Source organism: Dermacentor andersoni, chromosome 1 (assembly GCF_023375885.2).
Source record: "Dermacentor andersoni chromosome 1, qqDerAnde1_hic_scaffold, whole genome shotgun sequence".
NCBI classification, from domain to species: domain Eukaryota; kingdom Metazoa; phylum Arthropoda; class Arachnida; order Ixodida; family Ixodidae; genus Dermacentor; species Dermacentor andersoni.
The window spans coordinates 11331262-11340975 of NC_092814.1; the positions used below are offsets into that span (position 1 = coordinate 11331262).

Here is a 9714-nt window from a genome sequence, read left to right on the forward strand (position 1 = left end):
ACATTCTTTTATTGAAAAAAAAATGTCATGTGCGAGTATGCCACCAGCAGTGGGCAGCAAACGTTCAAGCTTGGGTGACAGAGGTAAAACTTGGCAAAATGCTACACTCACACTCAAATGTAAAACGACCTTGGACACAGAAAACGGACATTATAGTGCACAGAATGAAAGGGCAACACTCCATCCAAGAATACTCTATGGCACCACATACTTGACATGGTGTAAAAGATGTTTACATGTCCTCCCCATAAACGAACTGAAACAAAAGCAAAAACAAGGAAAACATTCCTGAAAATGCAATATGCAGAGTCTGAAACCCAGAAAAAACAACCCAAGAAAGGTTTCACTAAGTCTTTCAATGATTCAAATTGTCAGTCTGTCTCGTCACTTCCGTCCTTTCCTGCTGCAGCCGTGTGCAAATTTTGCTTGTAGCCTTCCTCGGCCATGATATGGCATCAACAGGGGCTATCGTACATGATTGCATGGTCTGAAGTGTATGAGGTTGATATCCACATGGGTGGAAACGCCTGCAAAATGGCAATTCCCACAAAACAGACCATGTCCATGTTGAGAGCAGGTGGTGCACCAAGTGTGAGCAACCCATTAAAGGCCCCCGAAAGAACAAAAAGAAACGTGCAGGTTGGAAAGGAGGTAACGCTAAAATGCCAGGTAGCTCATGTCACTGTGTTGGCTATGGCAGCAGATGCGCGCATCACCCAATTGATTTGCAATGCAGCTTGCAGCGACTGTCGATGCAAACAGGTGGGACACTGTCCAATCTGCTTGCGCCGCTGGTTGTCACTCGTTGCTAGACTGCCATGTGCGACGAAGGCAAGCACTGTGCCTGACGTCGGATAGCTGAATGTTCTGTAAGCGACCTATAGTGCATGAATGCTCACTGTTGTCACGTAGATCTTAGCCAATGTACGGTGTATTGTCTGAACCTTATGCAATGATTGAATGCCGAGTCTTATTTGATCATGGTTGCCATGTTATGTTTCTTGGATGTGACGATCTGGTCAGCTGCATTGGGCAACAGTCTCGCGAGGTAACCATCTGCTCCTGCAGTCCACACAGCGACAATGACTCCCAAGTACGTCAAAGAACCCCAGGTGGTCGGAATTTCCGGAGTCTTCCACTACGGCGTGCCTCATAATCAGAAAGTGGTTTTGGCATGTTAAACCCCGTAATTTAATTTTTAATTTAATGACTCCCAAGTTACACACACCGTAATTGGTGCTCCCCGTGGGCAAATTATGCTTGTGGGCCTTCATCAGACGTGATGTGGTGTGAACGGAAACCAGCATACGTGATTACATGATCCGAAGTGTATGAAGTTGATAGCCACATGAGCGGAAAGGCCTCTGCAAAAGTGGCTGAAAAATGGTGATGCCCACAAAACCGACCATGCCCATATTGAGAATGTGAGGCACGAAGTGCGAGTTACACATTAGCAGCACGCGAAAGAACAAAAAGAAACGTGCAGGTCGGAAAGGAGGTAACGCTAAAATGCCGGGTAGTCCATGTCGCTTTGCTGGCTGCGGCAACAAATTCCTGCGTCACCTGGTTGCTTCGCAATGCAAGTTACGGCGACTGTTGATGCAAACAGGTGGGGCACTGTCCAATTTGCTTGCGCTGCTGATTGTCGCTCGTTACCAGACCGCCATGTGCGACGACTTAAATGAGCTACTCAGCGTATCTCGAGATGCACATTTTATTTCTGCTCTTGTACGAGAAGGTCCACTGCTTTTCTTCTGCCAATAAAGTCGCACGTCCTGTTCGCGCATTAGTGGGTTGTTTGTATGGGCGTGAGTAGAGGCTCTTTGGTCTCCTGGCAATTAGAACACACCAGCTACGCGGCAGCCTAGGCAATGAGGCATGCCGCATAAGCAGCAGGGCGAGCACGGCGCGACCAGCGGAAAGCGGCCATATTGGGTTTTGCTCTTTAAAAAAAAACACTTCCGCTTCCTGGTTGAGCATTGCCATCTGGCGTCCGCCCAGCTATAGTGCCGAGAATATATTAGCAAGTGTACCGTCCGCGGCCTCCCGGGTGGCACCAGATGCAATGAATACCGGTGGCTGCCGCTAGGAGCGCTGCAGTGAAGGTGGGTGCCGATTCACAGTGGAGGAAAAAAACTAGGAAGCTTACCAGCAAGTATGCGGCCTGTGGGATGGGCAACACAGCAACAAAGAAGGTCAAGCGGAAAGTCAAAGAGGCTGAATTAATCTCATGGGTGGCGGCAATGGAAAAGAAACCTGCCATGAGTAACTACTTAAGAGGAAAAAACGAAATCAGGAAAGAAACCATTTATGATAACTGAAAGGGAAGCTCATTACTTTTCGAAACGACATCGGGATGCCTTAGAACACGCACCTATAAAGCGAGATATAAGAAGGAAGAAGAAGCGTGTGCTTGCTGCGGTAAAGCTAGGGAAACGACGGAGCATATTTTATTAGAATGTGAAGACGTCTACCCAGCGGTCGATTTAGGCACCACTGGCCTCCTTGAAGCCCTTGGGTTCAGCGGGAGCAGTGGTAAAGCAAACAGGTCCGCAATAGACATTAGTAAGAGGCGATTGGAGGATTGGTGGAAGAAAAGTAGGGAAACGACAAAAGCCGGAGACGTACAAAAGCACAGTTCGCAATAGGGGATCAGAAAATTTGGACGTGGTAGTTCATAGTGTTTTTTTTCTTTTTTCATTGGTTAACCTAGGTAGCATATTAGGCAGCATAGTAGCAAGAGCTTGGTGGCGCAACCCACCGCCCCGTTCCAAAGGGGACGCTCATAACATTCATCCATTTATCCATGCCGCGGCAACCATAGAGTTAGTAGAACAACTCTAGAGGAAAAGCTGGGCCGGAAAAGTGGGAACCTCTAGGGCGCCGCGCTGTTGCTACTGGTCAATGTGGCCAGCGCAATTATTATTGAAAGAGCTGAAAACAAGTACAGGTCACCGTATGCTTTGTCATCTAAAAACGCATACCTGAGGTTTTATGAAGGTGGTGGGTTAATATTAAGTTTACAGAAAGCGATCACTATGTCCGTGACTTATGTAAATCACGAACTACGCATTCATTTAATAAAGGATGACCCGAATTTCGGTTTCGAATCTGTTTTTTGGATGCGTAGTAGTTTCGTACAGTTTAGGTTTGACATGCGATGGCGCGTCGACATCGGACGCTATGGCACACTCGTGCCTTCTGTGCCACCGAAGCCCCGAAGTGCCCAGGCATATACCTTCACATGTAAGTAAACGAATGTATCTCCTTGTTGAGAATATCACGCGAGTAGGCAGCTCTTGTGGGGCATCACAATCGTTTTAGAAGCGTCACAGTAGAGCATTTTTCTACATGCGGAGCGGCGTTTTTATTTGCAGGTTTCCCTTCAGTAGGAAATTGCTGGACAGGCGGACCAGCGCACCGGAATTGTACTGGCGAAGCCACAAGCAACTCAAAGAATCTGTGTAATTGTCGCACTTTGAACAATCATGCTTCTACAAAGGCCACAGCAGAAAAACAGTCTGATGCCGAGTATTTCTGTGCCACGAAGTAATCAAGAGGCGAGTGCCTAATGCGGACGAAATCGAGTGCATCGAGACTTAGAACGACAGAAAGCTGAGCTAGTTGGTAAGGATTCATCATGCAAAACAGAGGTGAGGCGTGCAGACAGGACACAAGAGTAGAGAAGTGGGCGGCGCTCGTGTTGCATGTTTGCTTGTAAATACTCTATTCTTGTGTCCTGTCTGCACGCCTCACCTCCGTTTTGCATAACGAGTGTATCAACCCACATATTAATAGCGTAGGCGTTTTATTAACTGTGCAATATTTTCAACACTTCCTTGCATGCCATTTCATGTGGAATATCTTTTTTGGTCACAAATTTGTGCAGCGAATCTATTTGCATGATCGACTTCGGGCCTGTAGGTCCGTTCACTTGCACTTGATGCTGTCTTTTACATGTATCCATAAACTGCAGATATGCACATCAGATCCCTGCGAGCATTTTCAAAATTCAGTTATTTTAGACAACAGGCACATATGCAATACTGACATAATCTCAAATACCACTAAGCAGCTGGGACACATTTTTGTTGACCATACTCGCAGGTAAAATAAGTAGGTTATGTGGACAGCTCCAGCTCATTTTCCTTAAATCAGTGTGTACAAGGGGTATGCAAAAATAATTTTTTTCTCGCGCACCGATTCTTTTGCTGTATAAGCAAGAGAACCCACCACGTTAGTGTAACGTATCTTGTACATCACACTAATAAGTGCTTTAATTTACCAAGTGAGATGAGTTACTTTTATGGATCATTCAGTCATATCACACTGCAAGCTGCATTCATCAATCTTCAATTGGATTTCGCAAGAAACATGTTTCCCTTTTATGCAGATATGCAATGGCAAGCCCTTCCGTGTGTTCCAAAGGTTAAATTTAAGCTCGAAATTAAAGTAGACATTTCTAGTCAGAAACAAGCAAAAATGGTGAATGCAGAGTATCAGAAGCCCAAGGTACAGAAATTATGAGAAGTGTCGAATGATTTTAAGGAAAGAATGGTATTTGAAGATGCAAGATTCTTTAGTGGAAATCAAGCAAGTCAGTATAGGTAGAATACTCTCAGAAATTATGCGAGTAATGGGATAGCACACAATGGGTCAGGAAATGCGTTGTTTTTCTGAAAAACTAAAGCTGATGACTGTCATATCATGAGTCACTTTAGCATCATGAGACTGCTGTTTGATAAATTCAGAAACAAACCAAAAAGCAAGCCATGCAAAAATAAAAAAAAAACTATTTAATGATGCTCTCTCCACACTGGGATAAATAATAAGAAACGGATCACGTCTAATGTGGACATATCAGACACCTTGTGAAACACTAAAGGAAAAATTCAGTTTCGAGCTATGGCACTTGCCGCATAGATGTGGGGGGCCTTGCACCAATAGTAATAGTTACCACTGCATCTAGAAATTTAAAGCATTCATGCAGACAAGGATGATTCTTTATATTTTTGGCTACCACTTCAAATGCCTCCACTAAGTGTTACAATGCTGCACGCAGCCATACTAAGGATCTCACAGCAACACTTGCAGGTAAACAGCAAAAGCAGTCAAAGTGCTGGTGTATTCTGGACACTGTCTTTGAAAACTTTTAGGCAAGAACAGTGCAAGAAACAGACATAAGAACTGCATTTATTTCTATAATTCCCCATTTGAATGGCCTTTTCTTTTTCCTTCGACAATGCGTTCGCCTAGCCACAGCAGCTCCCTCATACAGACTCCGCAAGCCAAGAGGCCGTGGAGGCAAATGCAGGTAAGAGGCAAGAAGCAATAGCACTGGTATCGACATTCATCTCATTTCTTTCTTTTTCTTTCGTTTAGACAGCCAGCACACCTCGAACAGCCACCTTGACTGCGGGTGTGTCACCCTAGTCGCCAAGGAAACATTTGAGGGAAAGCGACAGGCAATGTGAACAGCCACTTCTCCATGTAAACGATACTCTTTCTCTCGGATGACTCCTACGTTCGCCACGCCAGCACACTTGTGCACAAAGATGCCGCGGAGGCACGTGCAGGTCAGAGGCCAGAAGTAGTGGCACTGGTGTCGACATTCGCCCAATTTCTTTTTCTTACACTGAGGCAGCCAGCACACCTCGAACAGCCACCTTGACTGTGGGTGTGTCAGTAGATTCCTGTTGTACATATGCTCATAATAAACTTCAGTAAATTTGAACTTGATAATAAACTTGAAGGCAAATGGGACATTGATGCATTGTTTCTTTGAACATTTATTGTACACATACAAAATATGTTATACTTTGCAGTGCTATAGAGCGTATTTTGAAGCTTCCCCCTATATTTTGCACCTTTAATTACGTATGTGTTGTGTGGCCCTCAATTCAGTTCATGTTGTAGCAGTTGTTTTGTCTGTGTATCGCACATTGGCTTAAGCTCGTGATATCCACATACTTCTCTCACATATACAAAATAAAGTTCTATGTAGTCCTCAGTGTTACAACAAAAAATGAAAGTAAACAATCCGATCGTGGAATGGTGTTTATTAGTCATTCCTATGACAGTTACTGACAAGTTGGCAACTTGAACTGGTCAATCCGTCCATAGCCTCCTCTATTTTTCAAAAATAAAGGAGGCTATGATCCATCATGGCACGGAATTGTATGTATACATAAAAAAAGGGGGGTATGTGTGTGTGTTTGTAGTGGGGGGTATAGGATTAGGGCGGTACGAAAAAATGTACCAACACCGTCCTCTAGACCCATTCCGTTAAGGTACCGTAACAAAGCGCATTAATATGATGAAGTTCATACAACCAACTCTGATATTACTACACACGCCAGGCGACGCGAGCTACATTTGCCATGACGCATTCGCGACTGCACCGGATGCCCTCCATATTATTCTCATTAATCGTGCTAACTGCACCGAGGCAAAAGAAAGATCATGGGCGCAGGTGCCTTTAAAGTATCTCGACCTTGCGAGGCACTGCTGCGCGTGCCAGGGGAGCTGTCCGTGCGAACACTCCCTGGCACACACCTGCCTCGGCGGCCCCAACCTACGTACCGTTCTGCTTCGAGCTTTGATCCCCCCACTGTCCCTTGGGTGCCCTGGAGTTCCTGTGCCGCCTGCTTTATTATAATCTCAGGTGCTCTCCTGAGACTTCCGTTTGTCGGCTACATGTGCCCTATAGCTGGATCAGTACTTATAATAATAAAGAAACCCGATGTATCGTCGCTACGATAGATCGCGAAAGCGGCTTTTGCAACATACCGCGCCCGTGCGAAGAGAATTACGGAACGCCAACGAAGAATCTGACCACAGCTTCGAGCTCGTAACCTCGTCGAGTACGTGACACTCCTGCAACAGGCATGACCGCTGAAAACCGCATACCGCCGGAAACTTCAACAGGATCATCCCTCGGTTGCATAACTGCCACCTGTACGGCCAACATGGACCACACCCACACCGTCCCGCAACATAGAATAAAGAACCAACTTATAAAGCCCAAACACACGGCTGCACGCACACATCACGACACTACTAGCGAGGCGCCATGCTGCTACGCTGCTACGGTTGCCGGATTAAAACTGACTACTGTAACCAAGTCTAGCAAGCGTCTCAGGAGCTGGCAACCTCGGCGCGTAGCAACATGGCGGCGCTCTTGCGGTTCCCGATTTCAATGCATGGGCCCTATGGGTAGCTTGTCCTCTAGAGTCAGTATAGTAACTATATGGCGGCAACCATAGAGTTTCTCACTACATTACCTAGAGGGAAATCTGGCGCTGCTGCGCTGTGGTACATGGGAATGCCGGTATGTTGTGGATTCGGATTGATATCGTTCTCGTAGAGACAGGACACCTTGAAGACGCGCTTGGCAAGTACCGTTCCGTCTGTCACAATGATTCATTTTCTACTAGAACAGCACGTGAAAAGCTGTTTTAGCTTTATTATTACGCAAAAACATGTTTTGTTTAACTATGAGAACTTGTTATTGTGTGTACGACTACATGTTACGTAAAAAAGTATCAGCGGGCCTCTAAAGTTGGAGGACAGACGACAAGGTTCGCGCTCGCTTTGAAACAGTTGGTCGTCTGTTCTTGCTTTTCTTCGCTTGGTCATGCATCGTGGGTGAGTAAAGATGTAATATGCGTGAATGGAAACATTTTATGAAGATTTTACTTTGAGAACGCGTTATTTGCGTAGCCATATCCACGTTTTAGACGAAGCCTCTTACAACACCAGCCAACACGAGCCTCGCAGACACATATACCGTCATTCCCATGACGGCACGGTGCCCCCTTAAGAAACTCCCATAGACGGTGGCGCCAGATTACCCTCTAGGTGTTATAGTGAGAAACTCTATGGCGGCAACCATAGTTTCTCCCTACATTACCTAGAGGGAAATCTGGCGCTGCTGCGCTGTGGTATGCATGGGAATGCCGGTATATTGTGGATTCGGATTGGCATAGTTCTCGTAGAGACAGGACACCTTGAAGACGCGCTTGGCAACTACCGTTCCGTCTGTCACAATGATTCATTTTCTACTAGAACAGCACGTGAAAAGCTGTTTTAGCTTTATTATTACGCGAAAACATGTTTTGTTTAACTATGAGAACTTGTTATTGTGTGTACGACTACATGTTACGTAAAAAGTATCAGCGGGCCGCTAAAGTTGGAGGACAGACGACAAGGTTCGCGCTCGCTTTGAAACAGTTGGTCGTCTGTTCTTGGTTTTCTTCGCTTGGTCATGCATCGTGGGTAAGTAAAGATGTAATATGCGTGAATGGAAACATTTTATGAAGATTTTACTTTGAAAACGCGTTATTTGCGTAGCCATATCCACGTTTTAGACGAAGCCTTTTACAACACCAGCCAACACGAGCCTCGCATACACATATACTGTCATTCCCATGACGGCACGGTGCCCCCTTAAGAAACTCCCATAGACTGTGGCGCCAGATTACCCTCTAGGTGTTATAGTGAGAAACTCTATGGCGGCAACCATAGAGTTTCTCACTATAACACCTAGAGGGTAATCTGGCGCCACCGTTTATGGGAGTTTCTTACACCGTGCCGTCATGGGAATGACAACTCTAGGGGAAAAGCTGGGCCGGAAAAGTGGGAACCTCCAGGGCGCCGCCCTCTTGCTACCGGTCAACGTGGCCAGCGCAATTACTATTAAAGAGCTGAAAACAAGTACAGGTCAGCTTATGCTTTGTCATCTAAAAACGCATACCTGATGGCTTTATGAAGGTGGTGCATATTAAGTTTACAGAAAGCAATCGGTAAGTCCGTACGTGACTTATGCAAATCACGACGTACGCATTCATGCAATAAAGGATGACGTGAATTTCGGTTTCGAATCTGTTTTTTGGAAGCATAGTAGTTTCGTACAGTTTAGGTTTGACATGCGATCGCGCGTCGACATCGGGCGCTATGGCACACTCGTGCCTTATGTGCCACCGAAGCCCCGAAGTGCCCTGGCATATACCTTCACATGTAAGTAAACGAATGTATCTCCTTGTTGAGAATATCACGCGAGTAGGCAGCTCTTGTGGTGCATCACAATCGTTTGAGAAGCGTCACAGTAGAGCATTTTTCTACATGCGGAGCGGTGTTTTTATTTGCAGGTTTCCCTTCAGTAGGAAATCGCTGGACAGGCGGACCAGCGCACCGGAATTGTACTGGCCAAGCCACAAGCAACTCAAAGAATCTGTTTAATTGTTGCACTTTGAACAATCATGCTTCTACAAAGGCCACAGCAGAAAAACAGCCTGATGCCGAGTATTTCTGTGCCACGAAGTAATCAAGAGGCGAGTGCCTAATGCGGACGAAATCGAGTGCATCGAGACGTAGAATGACAGAAAGCTGAGCTAGTTGGTAAGGATTCATTATGCAAAACAGAGGTGAGGCGTGCAGACAGGACACAAGAGTAGAGAAGTGGACGGCGCTCGTGTTGTCCACTTCTCTACTCTTGTGTCCTGTCTGCACGCCTCACCTCCGTTTTGCATAACGAGTGCATCAACCCACATATTAATAGCGTAATCGTTTTATTAACTGTGCAATATTTTCAACACTTCCTCGCATGCCATTTCATGTGGAATATCTTTTCTGTTCACAAATTTGTGCAGCGAATCTATTTGCATGATCGACTCCGGGCCTGTGGGACCGTTCACTTGCACTTGATGCTGAGTC

The 9714-nt window shown here is 45.8% G+C and overlaps 2 long non-coding RNA genes across 8 annotated transcripts; one reads left to right on the forward strand and one right to left on the reverse strand.

Annotated features, from left to right (window-relative positions):
• The first annotated feature begins 3162 nt into the window (after positions 1-3162).
• On the forward strand, positions 3163-5763 carry LOC126545947 (uncharacterized). Of its 7 annotated transcripts, XR_007602479.3 has the most exons (5): positions 3163-3246; positions 3378-3627; positions 4394-4428; positions 5257-5314; positions 5383-5763. It is a non-coding gene; the product is annotated as an uncharacterized lncRNA (long non-coding RNA). The 7 variants fall into 7 exon arrangements; XR_008615189.2 differs by lacking the exon at positions 3378-3627 and having other exon boundaries at positions 3192-3246; XR_008615188.2 differs by lacking the exon at positions 3163-3246 and having other exon boundaries at positions 3290-3627.
• LOC129388161 (uncharacterized) lies at positions 3792-7220 on the reverse strand. The gene is made up of 2 exons (XR_008615191.2): positions 6790-7220; positions 3792-3993 (listed from the first exon to the last, which is right to left on the reverse strand). It is a non-coding gene; the product is annotated as an uncharacterized lncRNA (long non-coding RNA).
• Positions 7221-9714: the final 2494 nt, after the last annotated feature.